Source organism: Falco punctatus (assembly GCF_963210335.1).
Source record: "Falco punctatus genome assembly, chromosome: 1".
Classification (NCBI taxonomy): Eukaryota; Metazoa; Chordata; class Aves; order Falconiformes; family Falconidae; genus Falco; species Falco punctatus.
The window spans coordinates 56,016,892-56,037,012 of record NC_137580.1 but is presented as its reverse complement, the minus strand read 5'-3'; the positions used below and the strand labels follow the sequence as shown (position 1 = coordinate 56,037,012).

The 20,121-nt window shown below is 37.5% G+C and overlaps 1 long non-coding RNA gene across 1 annotated transcript in view; it reads left to right on the top strand.

Annotated features, from left to right (window-relative positions):
- The first annotated feature begins 4,687 nt into the window (after positions 1–4,687).
- The window catches only part of LOC308070569, a 71,328-nt gene continuing 55,894 nt past the window's right edge, over positions 4,688–20,121 (top strand). Inside the window, exon 1 of the long non-coding RNA XR_013930755.1 lies at positions 4,688–4,803. This is a non-coding gene — a long non-coding RNA (uncharacterized lncRNA). The remainder of the gene's footprint in view (positions 4,804–20,121) is intronic.

The window sequence follows — 20,121 nt, the reverse complement described above, 5'->3', positions numbered from 1 at the left end:
CATTAGTGTCAGATGAACACAAATGCATGATTCCTTTAAGTATAAATTAGCACTGTAATATTTTATTTAAACTTATACTAGTATGTTTAAATTTTCAAATAAATTTAAGAAGTGCAAACCTACTCCAGCAAATGAAGGTTAGTTCATACTTGAAAAATCTTGACAAACTAATCACATCAAAAGCACAAATGATGAGGAAGTACTGTGGTTATATTCAGATGTAAATTTCGAAAAGTTGTTAAAATTATTGACCAGAAATGGTCAAATCACAGCAGTCACATCTGATATTAGTCAGAATAACAGTGTTAATGAGAAAGATACTACTTTTGAATTATGACATTTTACTGCACTTATAGACTCATAAAACGTAATCATATTTGACTGAATTGAAAATATTCCTTCACAGAGAGAGGACCATAACTGATGGATGTCATGACCACCTCCAGTACTTGATTATTGTGGCTAGGTCAAGGCTCATTAAAAGTCTGATGCAATTTTCCACTCTCTTGCATTAATCTTGCAGGATTACTTTCTTTTTTTTTTTTTTTTTTTTCTTCTCTTGGCTTTCATATACTTCTGTTCTGTCACATTTGCTCCCAATGCATCATAATTTTATGAATTGTCCCAATGGCATCAGGGGGATGAATACCCAATGGGAAAAAGTATTTCAGGATGTAGTCCATGGAAAAAATGTTGTTTAGACTATGGTTATCATGAAGCATTTTAGCAAACTAAATATTAACCAAAAATCCACCAAAGAATAAACTGTTTTGTAACTCTTACCTCAGTTCATACTGATAGAATAGTATTTTGGCTTTTCAATGTATACCAGGCCTGCAGGACTTCCAAAGTACAAATCTCCTTTCCTCAAATCTGTTGCATTGCTGTCAAACCTGAGTTTTGATCTTAGAATCCAGAAGACATGTGAGTTTTAATATATTTTCTAGTGTATTTTCTCATTGCATATTGATTTGAAGTAAAGAGACGTAATATATTCATACCGTAATAGCACCATAATTTTCAATATATGACATACTAACCGCTACCAAAATTATTAGTACTGGTGTTACCACTGCATCATGGTGTTCACGTTTATTTTGTGCCTCACTGACCTGTCTTTTGCACTTCTTTCCAGTACCAGTCCTCTATATGACGAAGAAGGAGGCGTTTCAGTCCTTGATTTGTCTATGCCCTTCCTATGGCTATTCACAACGTCTCAGCATCAACAGATCCTTTGCCTGAATGTATTAATAGAATCTCAGTACCTGATAGTAAAATTACAGTTTGTCACTAATTTGAAACAACACTTGATTTGATGCTTCTAAGGGAACCATTCTCCATTGCATTAGAGAAAACCATAAGTAGTGCAAAAGACGGCATGAGCCTCAACAGAGAAAAACGAGTGCTAAGCAATACACATGGCTGGATGAGAATGAGAAGATCTGGATGGGCTCAAAATCAGGTGTTTTCAGATTCCAGAGGGGAAAACAGAGGTCTTTTCATGTCTACAGATAACTGATAAATATTGAAAACCACTCCATTAAATCAGCCTTAAAGTACATAATATATCTCAACAGGTGTAAATTGCTTAGTAGAAATTAGTTCAGCCTGACAAATTTTTTATCTGCCTCAGGATGAACACTGCACAGTTATCTCTATTTGGATGTGTGATTTTCTTCCTTGGAAAGTAACAGAGGAATTTTGTCTTAGAGCTTGTATTCCTAGTGAAACTCACAGAACAAAATGGAGGAAACCAGAGCTTTCTCCATCATAGAATATCCAAGCGCACCAAGCCCGTAAGTTAAGTTCTCCGTACCTGTGTCCTTTCTGTAGAAACCGCATGATGAGAACAGACAAAGGAAGATATATATAATGTGGCCTCTTGAGGTCCCTTCCAGCTCTCATTTCCCATGACTTCTGTGGGCTGTTTCTGAGAAATGGTAGAGGGAAAAAGAATAAGATCAAGGAGAAGTAGCAATGGCATAAACTGAAACAGAAAAGAAGGGGCATTCAGGAGAGGAGGGAGCTAGAACAGAGTTTCAGTATAAAGCTGTCACTTTAGGCTGAACCATATCAGATTTATTTAGCATTCAAATGCAAAAGCAGTTGTTAGAATGGCTATTGGGAAAACAGTTAATGTTTTAATAACTGCAGGACTAAACCATTAAATGATAAAGTCAATATCCCCACAGAGACTAAATATGCATCAACAGTAAATTTACTTTATCTACTTAATAGTTCTAACTTTTATAATTATAAATATTTAAATTTGTTCTTTCTTTAAATCTTGTTGAAGAAGGAAACAGTTTAATATTAGCTCTACATAAAGCAAGGAATTCTTAAAATATTAAAACAAAATAATTTTATGATATTCCAACAAAACAGAGTGGTAGAAAAACGCCTGCACACCTCAAGCAAACAATTATGTGCTGGATGAGATATTCAGAATAATGAATATCTGCTGACTTGTTTGAGAGGCCTGTTTACTTCAACTGGAATATACTTCACTATAGCTAATGCACATACAGAAAAACTATCTTATTTGGGGATAAAGGGAAAAAAATCAAACTACTATTCCGATACATTAAGAAAAAAAGAAAGGCTTTATATCCCCTTGGAGCAGTGCCATCATACAGATTCCAGCTAAGAAACTTTTGATTTCTACTGATCTGAGACGAGAATCAGCCCCAGCTGGTCCTTGCAGAAGGAGGTAAAATACCATCTCCTTCGTTATACAAACACAATCTGAAATATGGATTTTGCTGCTTCCTAGGCAGCAGGAACTGCACTTAGGAACAACTGCTAAGTGAAACTCTGTGGTGAACCTCAGCTTCTGTGACAGTTTTGCTCAGCTGATGTCCTTTGAAAATGGTAGCATAAAGAGGTTAGACGGTTTTTTGCATGCTAAGTATTTCTTGACATAGTAAAGTTGATGTCTATCTGATTTCTGTTATGAGCTGCTCTCTGCTGTTATTTTTAATAATTTTCCTCCAAACTTTGAGCTTTTTTTATTTTCTCTTTATTGCTTGCTACTCCTTCCCACTGAAGATATCTTCTTCCCTGGCATCCTCATGCTTTATATGTTTCAGCTTTTAAAGGCATTAGCATACTTAAATATTGCTGTAATGGTATTTTAAAATTTTGCTGTATAAAAGGAAGACATTTTGGTATTCCTAACTGTTAAAATTACTCTGTTTTGGCAGACTTCCATCACATACACAAAGAAATGTATTAAACTAGATAGAAGATTGAAGAGAGCGTGGGTACAACCTAAACCAGGCTTATTTCAGGGATCTTCACAAATCACTAGTGTTTCATCTCTTCCTGAGTAGAGTCACACAGGGAGTAATGGTCTTTTAAAGCATCACCAACAAATGGAATTTTCAGCTGCGGTTGCTAGTTTACTATGGATTTCTCTGATGGAGGTATCCTGTGGTGGTTTGACCTTGGCTGGACTCCAGGTGCCCACCAAGACATTCTGTTGCTCCCCTCCTCAGTAGAACAAGGTGAGGACAAATTAAGATGAAAAAATCATGGGTGAATATAAAGGCAGTTTAATAAAGAAAAACAAAGTTTGTGTGTGGAAGCAAAAGAAAACAAAATATGTATTCTCTATTTCCTATCAGCAGGCCATGCCCAGCCACTTCGTGGGAAGCAGGGCTTCAGTACACATAGCAGTTGCTACAGGAGACAAATGTCATAATAAGGAATGCGACCCCTCCTCTTCTTTCCTAGCTTTTATTGCTAATCATATGGTATGGAATATCCCTTTTGTCAGTTTGGATCAGGTGTCCTGGCTATGTCCCCCCACAAGATCTTGCCCACCCCCAGCCCACTGGTGAGGGGGGATGCTGGAGAGCCAGCCTTGGTGCTGTGGAGCACGGCTCAGCGGTAGCCAAACCACTGTGTGTTACCAGCACCCTTCTGGCTGCCAATACAGAGCACAGCACTGCGAGGGCTGCCGTGGGGAAAATTAAACCCACCTCAGCCAGACCAAATACATGTCCATATAACACTGAGTATCTAACATGAAGTTTTCTGGAGATTACCTCAGTCAAATATTACCTTTAGACTTCTCTTTGAAATAGAGATCCATAGACTTCCATTGTAATAAAAAAAGGAAGAAAACTAGATGGTAATCTAACCTCTGACATCTTGTAGCCAAAAAAATATTTTTTTGTGTGTATGTGTTACAGACTGGAAAAGGGGAAATGTAACCTTCCTATTTTGAAGAAGAGAAACAAGGAAGTCCTGGGGAGCAACAGGACGGGCAGCCTCACCTAGGTGCCAGGCAAGATCATGGAGCAGACCCTCCTGGAAACTATGCAAAGCCACATAGAAAAGAGAGAGGGGATTGGTGGCAGCCAACATAGCTTCACTAAGGGCACACTGTGCCTGACAAATTTTGGTGGCCTTCTACAACAGGGTTACAGCATTGGTGGATGAGGGAAGAGCAGCTGATGTCATCTACCTGCACTTGAGCAAAGCATTTGACACCATCCTGCACAACATCTTTGTCTCTAAGCTGGAGAGACATGGATTTGGCAGATGGACCACTCAGTGGATTGGCTGGCTGGTTGTGCTCAAAGACTTGCACTCAATGGCCTGATGTCTGAGTGGAGACCAGTGAAGAGCGGGGCTCCTCAGGGGTCATGACTGGGACCGGTGCTGTCCAAGATCTTTGCCGGCAACATGGACAGAGCGCACCCTCAGCAAGTTTGCCAATGACACCGAGCTGAGAGGGGCAGTGGGCACGCTGCAGGGAAAGGATGCCATCCAGAGGGACCTTGGCAGGCTTAGGAGGTGAGCCCGAGCAAACCTCAAGAGGTTACAACAAGGCCAAATGCAGGGTCCTGCACATGGATCAGGACAATCCCAAGCACAAGTACAGGCTGGTCAAATGACCTGGCAACGTGTGCTCACAGCCCAGAGAGCCAACCGTATCCTGGGTTGCATCAAAAGAACATGCCCAACAGCTCAAGGGAGATGATTCACCTGCTCTTCTCTCCTCTGGCGAGACCCCACCTGGAGTACTGCATTCAGCTCTAGGGACACCAACATAAGAAGGACATGGACCTGTTGGGACGAGTCCAGAGAAGGGCCACAAAGGCGATCAGAGGGCTGGAGCAGCTCTCCTCTGAAGACAGGTTGAGAGAGTTGGGGTTGTCCAGCCTGGAGAAGGGAAGGCTCTGGGGAGACCTTCTAGTGGTCTTTCAATGCCTAAAGGGGGCTTATAAGAAAGATGGGGACAGTGTTTTTAGCAGGGCCTGTAGCATTAGGACAAGAGGTAATGGGTTAAAATCAAAAGGGGGTAGATTTTGAGTAGGTATTAGGAAGGAATTTTTCATTATGGAGATGGTGGCAAGACACTGGAACAGTTTGCCCCTAGAAGCTGTGGGTGCCCCATCCCTGGCAGTGTTCAAGGCCAGGCTGGATGGGGCTTTGAGCAGCCTGGTCTGGTGGAAGGTGTCCCTGCCCATGGCAGGGAAGGTGGAACTATATAATCTTTAAGGTCCTTCTAAACCCTTCCATGATTCTCTTATTCCACTGCATTTCTTTATAGCTAAGGTGCCTGGCAAAATGAGAATTTTAAAATTGCATTTGTTCTTTTTTTTACCAGCAAGTCTTTGAAATGTAGTCCTTCAAAATAATGTGCCTTCCTTCCATTGAGTACAAAAAAATTGTCAAACATGAATTCCAAATTACCTTGGAAGTGTCACAAAAATAAAAGGGAAATAAGAAATTTCTAAAAACTGTATTTTGAAGACAATACCAACAAATCAATGACAGCTAAAATGAGGAAATATAACCTTTGTATTTCAATTTAATCAATGGTTTTCAGACTGATGTCTGACAACACTGTAAGATACATAACATATCACAAGAGAAAAGGCAGAGCTTTGTATCAGAAAAGGCTTCTCAAGTTGTTTAAACAAATGTGAAGAAAACATCTTACAAGCTTGAATTTACATTCTAGGTCATATAGACTAGTCAGCTGAGCCAATTCTAGAATCTCGGCTGCACTCATCTGCTGTAATGACTCTAGTTAGCAATGCAGGAGTTTAAAGTTCTCAACCACATTCTATCTTCTGGGGTCACTTTTCCATCAATCAATGAATACAAATGAAATTTGGCATATTAATCTGGTTTCTACTCAGCAGCTTAACTTGCCAAAAATCCCTCTCTACTAACCAGGCAGTTACACCTTTTATAAAAACATCTGAATTAGGTCATTAATATTGCCTTTCCAGCCAAGTTTATCTAGTCAAGACAAGCTTTATTCCTTAGACTGAGATGGGCACTAGACTCCTCAGTCAAGGATGCTTTGTTATCTCTGTTGTTAACACCATTTGTTAACACTGCTGGTGTTGGAAATTCCTTAAGTAACTGATTCATCTGCTTACTGACTGTGAAGGCCTTGGGCTGTCTCATGTCTTGCAAAGGCTTTTGGGCCTATTTGAAGCACTAGATACCCTGGCTGATCGGATTCTTAAAATAGACCTTTTCTCCACTGACCTGTTTCACTCAGGTGAAAAATGTTTCGTAAGTGTGTTTTTTTCCATACAGAGAGTATCTCATGCAAATAGGCATGAATTGGCCGCAGCTGACAGGCTAGTGGTTAGAGGTTCAACCGGGATATAAAAGCTGCAGGTTCACATCACTCTTTCAATGCTTGATTAATTATTTATATAAAGTGGAAGAGTTCCAACAGGAGAGAAAACAGGTGCTCAAGCTAAAACACTCAATTGTTTAATGATGGGTATTCCTGGAGGATATAGTTTGCAATTGCTGAACTGAATTCAGCAGAATGGGGATTTGAATTAAGGCCAATGCTCTCATTACTAAGATAATGCATTTCTAGGAGAAGACAAACTTTCTTTTTTTATTTTTATTCACATATAGAAATTAAATATCTAAATGTATGAGAAGTTTCTTTCCACAGGACCACAAGCTAAAAGATATTCTTATCTCTATCAGCGGACCACTGCTCTTGGACACTTTAGACTTTCTAAAAATTATTATTATTATTATTATTCAAAACTGCTAGCAGCAATCCCTAGTTTTTGAATCATCAGCATAAGACTCCTATTCAATCATTTGGTAACCCCCTCATCATGTGAGTAACTCTGCCCATGCATTTTATGGGAAGGCAGTTAACCAAAGGCTGGAGCTTCCCCTAAAGCACTTTGGGGTGCTTGAACTGTACCTAAGGGCCAGTAACAATATTATATCGTATCATCCAACTGCCTGACCACTCCAGGGCTCACCAAAAGTCAAAGTGTACTATTAAGGTCATTGTCCAAAGGCCTCTTAAACACTGAAAGTTTTGGGGCATCGACCACCCCTCTAGGAAGCCCGTTGCAGTGTTTAACATCACTTTTGGTAAACAAATGCTTCCTAATGTCAAGTCTAACCTCTCCTGACACTGCTTTGAACTGTTCCCATGTGTCCTATCACTGGATACCGGGTAGAAGAGGCCAGTGATTATGTTCAGACCAAGACGGCCCCTGCAGTCTCTCAGTTCAAGAATGCGCTGAAGGAGGCAGGCCTTAGCATCTTATGCCATTGAGGTATTTGCACAATCCTGTGGGGATGATCTTGCCTTATTTATTTGCAAATAGTTGGAGCATGGGTCTTCAGACAATTTTTCTGTTATTTTCAAGAGTGTCATGTACACACAGGAGCAGACAAATGCACGTGGCACAGTCCAGTTAATTGTAGTACACTTCACGTCTCAGCTAATTCCATAGCTAAGCTTAAAGTAACACTGAGTACCTCGATTTCTGTGCTTGCAAATACTATTTCCTTGATAACTGACTATAACTGATGTGACTATCACCTCATAACAGTTATATCCTAAATGAATTACCAACTTTATTTTAATCTGCAGCATCACTTAGAGTTTTCTAGATTTATGCAATGTGGGTGTAGAACGTAATTTTGAAATTTAAAGAAACCTTTAGGAATGCCACATCTGCTTTTGAACTCATGGTCGGCAATGGCCCCATCAACATGTAACACTTTCCTTTAGGGAAAGGGGCAGTTAGCTAGATATGAAATTTGTGAAAAGGAGAACAATGTCAATGACACCAGTATGTTCTGTCAAGACAACTATATGGATGTCTCAGAAGACTTTTAAGTTATGTCAGGAAAAAATCAAGAAATTAAAACTGCAGTTTCTGGCTTCATGCATTTTTTAAAATAACTGCTGATATTCTATAAATGTTCTTCAAAATAATTGATTAAAGCATTCCCTCCCCTCCCTCTAATTAAAACAAATACACTAGATTCAGTAGACAAAAGTACTCTTTTCACATGGATCAGAAAATGCATCTCAGACAGCTGTAGCAGAGACACTGGTTACTGATGGTGCAAGTCTTATATACATTCACAATAGCATCACCTAAGGGAATTTAATAAGTACTCCTTCTAACTTGATATTTATAGTTATATATTTACATATATTAGTTGAGCACCAGGATCATGTTCAACAAGAGAATAACAAGTATCTGTATTTCTACACATCCAAATTCTGTGTGTCACGATGTATAAGGCCTGGGATAGGATTCTGAAGAGCCAGGGTACCATTAGAGACTTGATCACTGTACTGTTGGGTGCCAAGTTATTTTTTTTAACTCATGGTACTGTTTCCTCATGTGAAAATAATTAAAATAATATTTACCTTGTAACCTTTGTTGTAAAAGACCTGTGTTGAAAAAACAAAGTAGTTTAAAGGTGGACAGGGAACGGAGACGAAACAGCATACTGAGTTTCCAGTCATTCCTGACTCCAGTTGTGAATAAATCCACCATCTTTTCTTCCCTTTAGTGAAGTAAAAAGTACTACCATTTATTTTACATAGCTGTTGTCAAAAGATCTTTTTGTATTGATGTGCAGTTTCTGAGACAAACATTTAAAAGGTATATGCAGGTGCCATGAGGATGCACTCACTGACATGCTATTAGCAGAACCTGTGATTTCTAAAGCAGAACTCTTCTGAGGTAAAAGTTCAAAGGAAAGCTGAGTCTGGACTGATCTGACAATGTTCTGATACTAAAGAGGAAAGCTAGATATCATTAATCTTAAAATGAAGAATTACTTGCAATGTTGTATGGCATACACAGTCTACAGTGTTTGTCTGATATAGGAACACAGAGAGAGAATGCAATATTCATTTAAATAAAAGACAGATTTACATTATCAAGGAAGGGTCTTAGGTAGCTGTCACCTGCCTAAGACTTACTGAATGATCCTAATCAGTGTGGCATTCTGACAACATACGGATTTTATACGTTTTCATCTGAATGACCTTCCTGTTTCAAAAGATGACTTCTTTGGGAAGAGCTCTACTGCTTCCTTGAGCTGTCTGCAGCTTTGTGCCTCTGAGGGTGACACTGGGCTCACTACAGCAGTCAACATCACAGTCTCTTAACAGGTCTTACCTTATCAATATTATACGTTGTGGCAGTAGCAAAAAAAGGAACTGCACAGAAATTGCTGTCTGCAATTTCTACTATGTTCTCAGTAAGCTCCTTGTCCTCCCTGAAAGCCACTTTGGGCTTCCATTGTAGAATTCAGCAAAAGCTTTGGGGACAACATACTGGAAAGGGATAGTCTTTATTTGGTGGCCAGTTCTAACTGCATAACAAAGTGCAAAAATGTGCAGTTGCAACTCAGACTTTCTCTGTGTCAAGCTCAGCCACCAAAAAATACACCTCCCATTACCGTGTCTTCCATTGTCACAGGAAACACTGATACTACACACAATGACAAACACAAGAACCAAGATACAATCGACTGTTCTCAGCCATCTCTGAGGTACTTCCAACTGAGCTTGCAGATCTTATACAGAGTATCAGTGCTCCATAGGCTGGGCTGAATGGTCATCGATTCCAGCACTATTGTGTCTCAGAATTACATCGTATTTTTATGGCTCATCACTGAGAAAAAGCTCAGGGAACACATTAAAATCTTTTATGTTTCATGCCCTCTAGAAACTGAAGAAAAAATTGCCTGTTCTCTTTCAGTGGATGCCACCCAGCGTGATAAACTGCTGTGACTATAATGCACTTTCATTTGTCATCGTTCATATTTGTAACTACTGATTTTCATCACAAATGCATACTGTGTCTGTTCTTGACCTGACCGCAACTCCCAGGACCCCAATTCACATTTTTAAAGCTTTATATATCTCATTCTACTCCGCAAAACTGCAGGACTATCATGTTTCTAAAATGAGAGAGAGCCTATTTTTCAGATATTAGTTAAGCAATTAGTGTCACGCATATCGCAATATTGCTGTCTTTTGAAGAGGATTCCATGATGGGCTAAAATCTAGTTATGAATTAAAAACTGAAGTTGTTGATGTGCCACCAGCCAAACCAAGAGTTTTAAGTTATATGACTCTTTGAGTTTGTTAATACTATCATGCTTCATGTTCTATGTTCTTTTAGACATTTTTTCTTTGACTTTCATATTTCATTACGAATTTCAATCCTTTATGCTTCTGACAAGCGTTGTAAAGAGCATATCCAATAATAATTCTAGTTTGCAAAGCATCTTTTTTTGTAACAAAAAAAATAATAGTCGCTGTATTTTACATTTCCCGTAAGACTTTTAGCAATGGTCACATGTGATTATGAGTCAGTATCATATCATATCACCAGTCAGCAAAGACTGGTCTCTCGTAAACAGTGTGTGCACATAAACTAAGCCAAATTCTACTGTGTTTCTCAAGTGTATTGATGTCTTGGCTTTTTTGATGGTTGACATGATGCATATGATATTACAGACCTTGGCATTTTATTGCACTGCTGAGGGACTACTGCACTAAGCCATTGGAGGTGTGCAGAAGCAGCTTTACCTTACATGCAAAATTAGAACCTTTTACCTAAATTCTCAATGTATTTTTAGGATCTTTCTCAAGTTTTACATCCCGTGGTTTTGTTCTTTTTTTTTTGTTGTTGTTGTTGTTCCATATTTTTTCATATATTTTACTGGACTTGAACACAAGGAAAACAAAGAAATTTTTTATACACACAATAATGCTCATATAGTCAATTAACCATTGTTATACAAAAAGTGAATCATATTTCCAAATGAAACCCACCCACCTCCAGCCCATAAAAATCTGCTTGGTGTTGATAGCATCTCAAGGACTGGAGCCACACAAACATCAGACATGAGAAAGCTAGTCCTATCAGACTGTCTCAGTAATCAATATATGAAGTTGAAGGTGACTCAGAACACCTTAATTAGGCTCTTCCTTCTCTGAAATTAAGGAGGGGCATGGAAAAGAAAAGTTAATTCCTTTTTTCAGTGCAGAGACAGATAAGTCAAGCGATGCCCCATGGAGTTGGTTGTAATCATTGTCTCTTGGATCAAAGTGGTCATGTGCATTAACAAATAAGTATTACTTTCATTATAATATGAAACCAAGGAAAGAAAATCCCATGGCTGGTATAATTTTATGCCTGTTGAAGACATTAACAACACCAAGTTCACTTTTGAAATAATTTAGAAAAGTAAAATTTTCTTGAGCAAGCTAGTGTTTCTTCCCACAATACTATGGCAGATTAATAACATTCTCTCTCCCCCAGTTCTTTTCTTTCCAAAAAATATGCAAAGCATATACAAAGAAAAAATGCATTAAGTTAACAAAATTATCATTAGATTAAAACAGGCATTTTAATGTATCCAAATAACATAGATTTTGGTAAACAATTTTTCCTACAAGATTTTATATGAATCTTCTAATAAAAGAGTTACAGAAATGTAGTTTTCATTTCTCCACCACCAAAAATCACTCTGAACATAAAACTCTAAGGTTTTAACACATTTTAAAAAAAAATATATTTTAGATTAAAAGGTTTGATGAGTCTACCCCATTCCACTAAAGAACTCCAGTGCCTACTAGGATAAAACTAAACCTCGATTATATATAAATTAAAATTAAAATCTGAACTTTGCAGTTCAATCTCATTTTAATTCTCATGTTCTCTAAATATTCTCTAATGAGTTTAAAGTAAGTGTAGGACACACAGTCTTGGTAAAAATCATGAGATCAGGTCTAATTAATTTTTTATGTTAAAGGGAACTGTTAAATATCGACTTGTTACACTACCTTATGTAGCTAGTAGTTCATGGTAAGGAGTTTAATACTGTTCTCTTGTATCAGTGTTGTTAGGATAAACTAAATTTCTGCATGTATGTAATATTTTGTGGTTGTGTAATATAGGACACATTATTATTACAGCTCTAAGAGGATTTGGTAAATATATGAACTTGTATAGTATTTTTCTAGTTCCTTTCACCCACTTCTTCATATATGTGGCAAACTCTGAGAAATTACGCGGTAGTTTAAAAGGTTTACTACATTTGGGGTTTAATCATGATCAAAGTGAACATTTCAAATCCATGTTCTATAAAGATGTAAAGGTTATCCATTGCTCTAAACATGGTAAAAACGAATTAGAACTTCCCAGCAATAAAACATCATCAAAAAATTCCTGACTAACCTTTATTACTGCTGTTATTCACCCCTGTGAGTGATACCAAGAAGAATAGTTTTAGACTTGTTATATTAAAATGCTTTCAAAGAAGGGTCATTTGCCAAAAAGTAAAGTTTATGTAAATGATGTCTTGAATTGGGTAAAAATAGGCTGGGTTTTGTCACCTTTGGGAATGATGCTTATATTACCATATCACAAAGTAACCTGACTCCAGTTTTCTGGGTTGCTTTTGTCCTATTACTACCAGTAATTCAGATAACTCAAAGTGGAAGAAAACTGCTTTGTCTGCACCTCTTTCTGGGCTGTGGCTGCTGCGTTAACATTCCACAGGACCAAGTCTTGATTACACCTTCTTTAGCTGTCCCATTCCCCTCATGCATTCAAAGTGTAATTGGGGAACAAACAAACGAAAAAAAAAAAGTTTTGCTCTATTTCTACGTTACTGAAAATCCCACAGATTCAAAGAGAGGGCAATGATTTATTCTGTTGCTCTTGTCTCATCAGCTAAATCACATGGGTCACAACGCCAGGAGCTAATGAGAAAATTGACTCAAAGCGGGCACCATGTTGAGGACAGATCTGCATTCAGTAGAAGCCTGCTTCAGTTCATCAGAAGACCTGTATTTATCACACTTTTCTTTGCAAATTTTTGTGAAAGATATTGAAAGGCAAGAAAATAAGTATCTTGTAACAGAGTTTCAGCATCCCCTAGAGTCCCTTGCCTGCATACAGGTACAATTCCATGGTTTACTGCGTGTGCAAAGTGCATTTGAATTCATAGTTCATACCATACCATCAACGTGTATTACAACTCAAGCCTAAAGGTAAACAAACAAACAAAAGAAAAAAGAAATCCGAATGAAAATTAGGTTGTTTTGTATTGTTCCTGCCTGTGGCTTGTGCAAAAATTTGCCAAATGTGTGAAAAAATCTAGGCACACCAGCAACTCTGTTAAGAGCAGATGTTCTGGAAAGTGTAACATGTTTTCTGACCAGAGAGGACATTTTTTAAATGAAAGAGGGCAAAGGGTTAAGCTCAGTCATCCTTTTTGCCGTAAGACTATACCATGGGAAGCATGGCTATGCTATTGGCAACGGTACATGTGTGTTTTAACATTCACGGTCAATGCTTATAATCAGACATCTGGAATGTAACAAACTTGGAACAACATAACAACAGCATATACCATCTGCTGCAGGTGTACACTTTAAAAAATTGCTCTAATATACACTTACATTCATACATACATTTTGAAAATATTCTGTCTTAAGTTGTGCCCCATTTTCATTTCTCCCTACAACTACACAGCAAACTACAGATTTTACTTAATTTAGACATTTTTTCATTATTTGAAAGATACAGTGGAAGGCCTTTAGGGATAATTGCTCCATAACTCTTAGCTATGTAGGGAAATCTCTGTTTTACGTAGAATCAGCATGCAAAGCTGCCTATGTTATTCTGGTAACTCAGTGTATCTCACCATTGCCTCATCTGAACGCACTGGATAAGATCACTGGACAGGTGATTACAGCATGGATTTTGTCTCATCTGTGTAATTACTGTTTGTAGCACTAGCATTTCCTTAGAAATTGTTACAGTTCAGAAGGATCAGGGCTGACTGCTAGGTGAGAGCAGCTGCAGAAATTCACATCATGCATTAGAGGAACTCACAAGTGCGAGGACAGCCATGTAGTATAATTCTACTAGGTGTATTATTAGAGATAGTCCCAAGTGTTTGAGTATTAATTCTGATATTAAATTCACTTTTTAAATTATTTTTTGTTAAACCCACTTCAACTGAATATCCCTTTCTGTACTAACTGTCAGAAATGTCATAGAGAATGGAGTGGATAGTGAGTTTATTCCCTGAAGCACTGACTTTACTAATATGCTAAAATGCAAGATACTGATTTGTAGTTTCCTCTTAATATTCAGATACATCTATATGCTTTAAACATGTTTTCTGTATGTTTCTCACTGGTCAGTGTGTTTCCCCATGTGTTCAGTCTGATCATTTTGCAATTGTTTTCTTCTGGATATTTCTGACTACTGTTCTTCCTGACAGAAGGAATCTTTCTTTAGAAATACTGTGTTTGTGATAAATGTAGTATTATCTTGGTTTGAGCAAAAGCATTTTACCCAACCTTTGCTCAGCAGTGATTCTGCTTTCATTCTCTCTGAACACCTCCATGACATATTTAGACAAACGATGGTACTAAGTGCAGAAGTGTGGTGCTCACTGTCTTGTGGCCCTGTATTAGGAGAGATGCAAATAATTTCTACACTAGTTTTATCTTTGTAAAACATTAATGACCAGACCATGGCTTCTCCCTTTCCATGTTGCTATTTTAACATCAATACTATTGGGTATATGCTCTGTGGTATTCTAATAGACACCCAATTTTTCCATTGTGAAGAGAATTAATTTCTCAAACTGTTTAAATGCAGTGTGATATATGTTATAGTCCCCATTGTGATTAAGTCTTTCAGAATTCACATAACAGTCAGTGCTATGTTGCATATTCTGTCAGCTCCCCTAAGAATCAATTCAGTTACTGCTTTTAAATTTTCTGCTTTTGATCTGAATGCAGGCTATTTATACATAAGGTCATATTGCTGTTGAAAACATCACTCAGTAGTACCATATGGAGTAGCACAGGGTTCCTCTACAACTACATTCAGAAACGTCTGTGGTATTTCACAAACCATTGTGTGATGACTAGTGGCACACATTTACATTTTAATGCCAATATTGCAACTTTTGTGGGCAAATGAAACTTTTTAAACAATCTATTTAGTTATCAAATACCTGCCAGACAACAGGTATGCTTGAACAGATTCATGGCACATTCTAAATACGGTTATATTAATTTTTCATCAGACTATTGGTAAGAACACCAGGCTTGATGATGACGGTTTTACCTTGAAACTGTTCCCCAGAAAAATTAACACACTACAGCCAACTAACAAAATACCACCACAAGATGTAAAGGTATTAGAAGACAGACAGGTGGTTCCTGGTTCACTGACAGCTTCCACAGATGGTCATTATATCATGGATTAGATCTGGAGTTGTGCAGGCAGACAACTCAATATGTAAGGTCTACATATCTATGCTCTCCTATGTTTTTTTAGACATTTCAGGCCTCACTCTCAGAGGAAGCCCACATTATGCTTTGCAAATGTGCACCTAGCATGCACAAGCCAAGGACTCGGTGAGACTGCTTTTATGATGCCTCATCTGTCCAGACAGAGTTTGCAAGAAAAAAAAAAAAAACAACACATTTTGGGACATCTCAATCAATTCCAAATGGTGTGACTTTATTAACTATCAAGATGTGAAGTCTATCGTAATTATTTTCAAACTTATCCCAAGACAGTCTATTTCTTTAGCATACGTGAGTCAATTAAAGAAGACTCAATGAACTAAATGTCATTATTGACTTCAAATATTTTCAAAATGCCTCTCAGCTGCAACTGCGTTCATCCTTTTAATGCAAAAAAAAAAAAAAAAATCAGAGCAAACTTGCAATTTCTTTAGATGCTTAGTTATGCTGGGGATATAGTTCCTTAGTATACTGTAATTTCATAAATCTTAATAGATGCATTTCAAGTGGTTTGAGGTTGTAATGCTGAAGTTGCTATAGAAATAGCAAATATATTTCCTGTTTTGCTATTCTTTTTGAGTACTATCTGAATTTTAACAATATTGAAGGCTTCTGTTTTGCAACTGCTTAATGCTTCAGGTCTATGTTTCTTCATTTGCAAAGAAATCAGCTAATTGGTGAGCTTAAGAAAACTGAAAAAGAGTTTAATAACACAGAGACATTTAGGAAGGCTTGAATAAACACCAAACTTTAAACAATTTAGCTAAAACGAAAGCATTTCCTAATAGAAAAGAGTATGTGGGAGTCTGTGAAGAGCAATTAGTTAACTAAACTGGTGCATAATTGATTTTTTTTCTTTTAATTGATAAATAATAACATTAAAATTATTCTGAAATGTGGACTTTTCTTTGAGGGAAAGGTTTTTGCATTTATGAGTAGAACTAGTAATGATTAGAAAATACTGATATTTCCAGAAAAGAAAAATGAAATTTGGTGAAACTTAGATTCCTCCTTCTAATGCATTTGAAAATCCCTAGGAAGACTTTAACAAATAATATAGGGTGTGGTTTGTTTGTTTTTTTGTGTTTGGTCTGTTATTTTAAAAGGTATTAAACAAATAAACTGCAAAGCAATAAAATCTGACTGAAAAATTAATGATAAAATTCCAACTTTAAGACTGAGTTGAATTCTTTTAAGAATGATCCTTCTTTGACAGTGGCACACAGATTTTTCGTGTACCAGCTGGATTTCATTGCCATTGGAAAACTGTCTACTTCAAAGGCAAACTCAAGGATGAGTCATTCAGATCTTTAACAAGAAATATAAATGGAAAAATGCTACAGCTGCACAGAGCTGGAAGCAGAAAAGTGCATGACCTTAATGAATATGCTTTTACATTTGACAGATTCCATCAGAGAACTTGCAGTAGCTTCAGAATCCTGTGGCACCATACAAACCTTTCTACATTTTTTATCTAACCATTGCAAGAAAAAATGTGAGATTTGAAATATAACATGGAAGCTGCCTAGATCTGATAGGTCTCTAGAATGAAAATGCAATATAAAAGAGCATCATCCATAAAAAATGCATTTGTTTTTTCACTTCCTTTTCATAATTCATATTTTTATTGCCTTCTTTAACTTTTGTCTTGCAAAATATTTAATTTTATTTCTTCTTTGTTTTCTTTCTCCAGCTCTGATTTATTTTTCTCATCTTCGTCTGAATCTCCATTCTTTCTTTGACACCTCTCCTGAGGTTCAACAAGGGCAAACACTAAGTTCTGGGATGAAACAACCCCATGCAGCAATCCATGCCAGAGGATTGTCAGAAAGAAAGCAGCTTTTCAGAAAAGGATCTAGTGTGTATAGGACCCATGGCCAGGACAAAATCTCTAGTCCTTATGTATCACAGGGCAGTAATAATGCCTGAGAGCACCTTATCCTCAGAAAGGACAACTGTTGCATCAATACCCTGGACAGGCATCTTAGGAGGTAGGCTGGCAGTAAGCAGGGATAAGCTGTTATTTCAGTGAAGGCCACAACAGCCTCCATTCAGATTCCTACTTATTAGTTTGTACTCACAAATGCTCACAGCCCATGACTAGAGAAAGGACTTAATGCTCAAAATCACTCCCTACTGTTAAACCAAGAAAGGTAATATTCGCTTCCATCCATGCACAATGTATTGCGGTAAGCAGAATGCTCACCCTGCCGATGCTTTTGTCCACCCACACAAAACAAAAGACAGACTTTCCTGTCCATAGACATGAGTAGATAGCAAGCAAATGTTCGATTCACAATGACCTACAAATGAAATAGAAAGGGCAAAAAAGATATTGTACACCCTCTGAGTAGTCTTCTTAGAGTTCAGGGATTGAAACCTTAAATGTAGCTACACAGAAAAGTCCCTGCTCTTCAGATCTAACCTTTCCTTCCTGACATCAGTTGTTCTGTACTCAATTAGGCAATGATGTTCTAAAGAATCATTTGCCCTGTTCAATAATACAGCTGGTTTATATCCAGAAGAAATATTAGTCACAAGTATCAATATATCTCCCTTATTCTGAGGCACACAGCCATATTTCACTTACTGGAATATCAGAGCTGCTGGTACTGAGTAAGCCAAGCCAAATGCTGAAAGCTCTGCTGTCTGAATTGAAAAATAAGATTGATATATACTGTGGGTCAATTTTGACAAAGAAAAGATCCTATAATGTTCCATCCCCGCTATTTCCCTTACCAAAATACTTTTATTTTATTCTCCCCAGTTAGTTATTATTCTTTTTACAATCCCCACCTTGCTTCTCTGGTTTCCTGCTGTTGAAATAACCTTGATTTTGCATAGCTTCTTGTGCTAAGTCAATGTCTAAAGCTGTTTGATCCCCGTCTCTGATCATACCCAGCAAGGAACATCCAGAAGCTATTTCTGTCACCATGTAACACAGTTCAGAGATCCTAATGGAGCTATTATTTAAAACTGCTATTTGGTTATGATCTGATCTAAGTAAAGTTTCTCTAATAAAAATTGTTAAGATAGGAGAATATTGTGAAGGAATAAGGAAAAGATATAGAGCCATAGTGTAAAAGATATTTACATAGGGACAAATGGACTTGTAATGCAACAACACTGAAATCAGTAATTTACACCACATGATTAATTCAGTCCTGACATATGCTATTAATAAGGAAAGTTTCAAGGCAACATAACTGAGATACAATACTATATTCTTGCTTTCTGTTCACTTGAATGGCTGAGAGGGAGTAGGTCTCTTGTAAGGAAAGCTAAAATCTCATAGAATTCCAGACCACAGCCATGATTCTAAGTATTTTTGAAAAGCAAACAACAGCATAAAAGATTTTTTACTCTTCAAACTCTGTGGGTGTACCCAGTTTTTGCCTGAAATGCAGTGAGGTTGACGCAGTGAAAGTCTTCTTTGAGAACAGACCCAGACCTAGTGATTCTGGAGGGTCTCCAGTGTGCTGTCTCTCCAGTGGCCTTCCCCTGGGGAAAACTGTCACCTCTGTGACGCACAGGATCTAACATTTTCTGGTCTGAAGCATGAGAGTTAAAATCAACTCCTGAATCTGCTGCAGGTCTCCATGGTTACAGTACAGTCAGTTGCTGCTTTGTACACAGGAATAGATAGGGGGTTTAAAAACTCAGGCTGCATTTGCAGAATGACAGTCTGAGTTGCGACTTTTCTCCCCCAACACACATCAAATGTATACATCAATTTTCGCAAGACAGGGTAAATGTAAAGGTAATGCCCATTATCCCAACCTAGACTGACAAACTGCTCCGGAGCAGAACTGCTCATCAGATAAGAACTTCAGAGTGCACAAGTCACAGAAGGAGAGATCTGCTTAAAGGTTTTGAGAAAGAAGCCTCGTAAGAGCTAAGTAACCTCCATTTACACACTGTTTTAATTCCCAAAGCATTGTCTTTGAAGTCTAGACGTTTTTTTGCTTAAATATAAATAAAATTCCTGATTTGTATGAATTGTCCTCCATTAGCCCAAAGATATAAATCCAATATTAATGCTAAATATGTGTAGTTATGTGGTGTCAATACAGTGATCACATTCAAATGTTTTTGAAAGAGTGAAGGTCTTTAGGATCATGTGTTCAGCTCATCTTACATTAAGTAAAAATCAAACAAATCACAAATACTTTTCCCTATTATTACACAACTTTGTAAAAATATCACTGGATTGTACATCAGCAGCTACAAAGGACCAGGATGTCAGTTTTACATTTTGAAACACCATCATCAAAATGCTCTCTAGCAATAGTGACTTAACAGAGAGGATGCCACCTACTAAAATATTAATATCACTTGCTTCAGGACACTTTCCTTCATCACTAATTGTCAAAGCAGAATTGACAGTGTTACCTAGAGAACTACTAAGTTTAAACTGTATCACTACTTTTCTCAAAAGAGATGAGGGACCTATTCCTCTTCATTTCTTGTTATGATGACAGGAGGGGAAGAACACAAGCTAT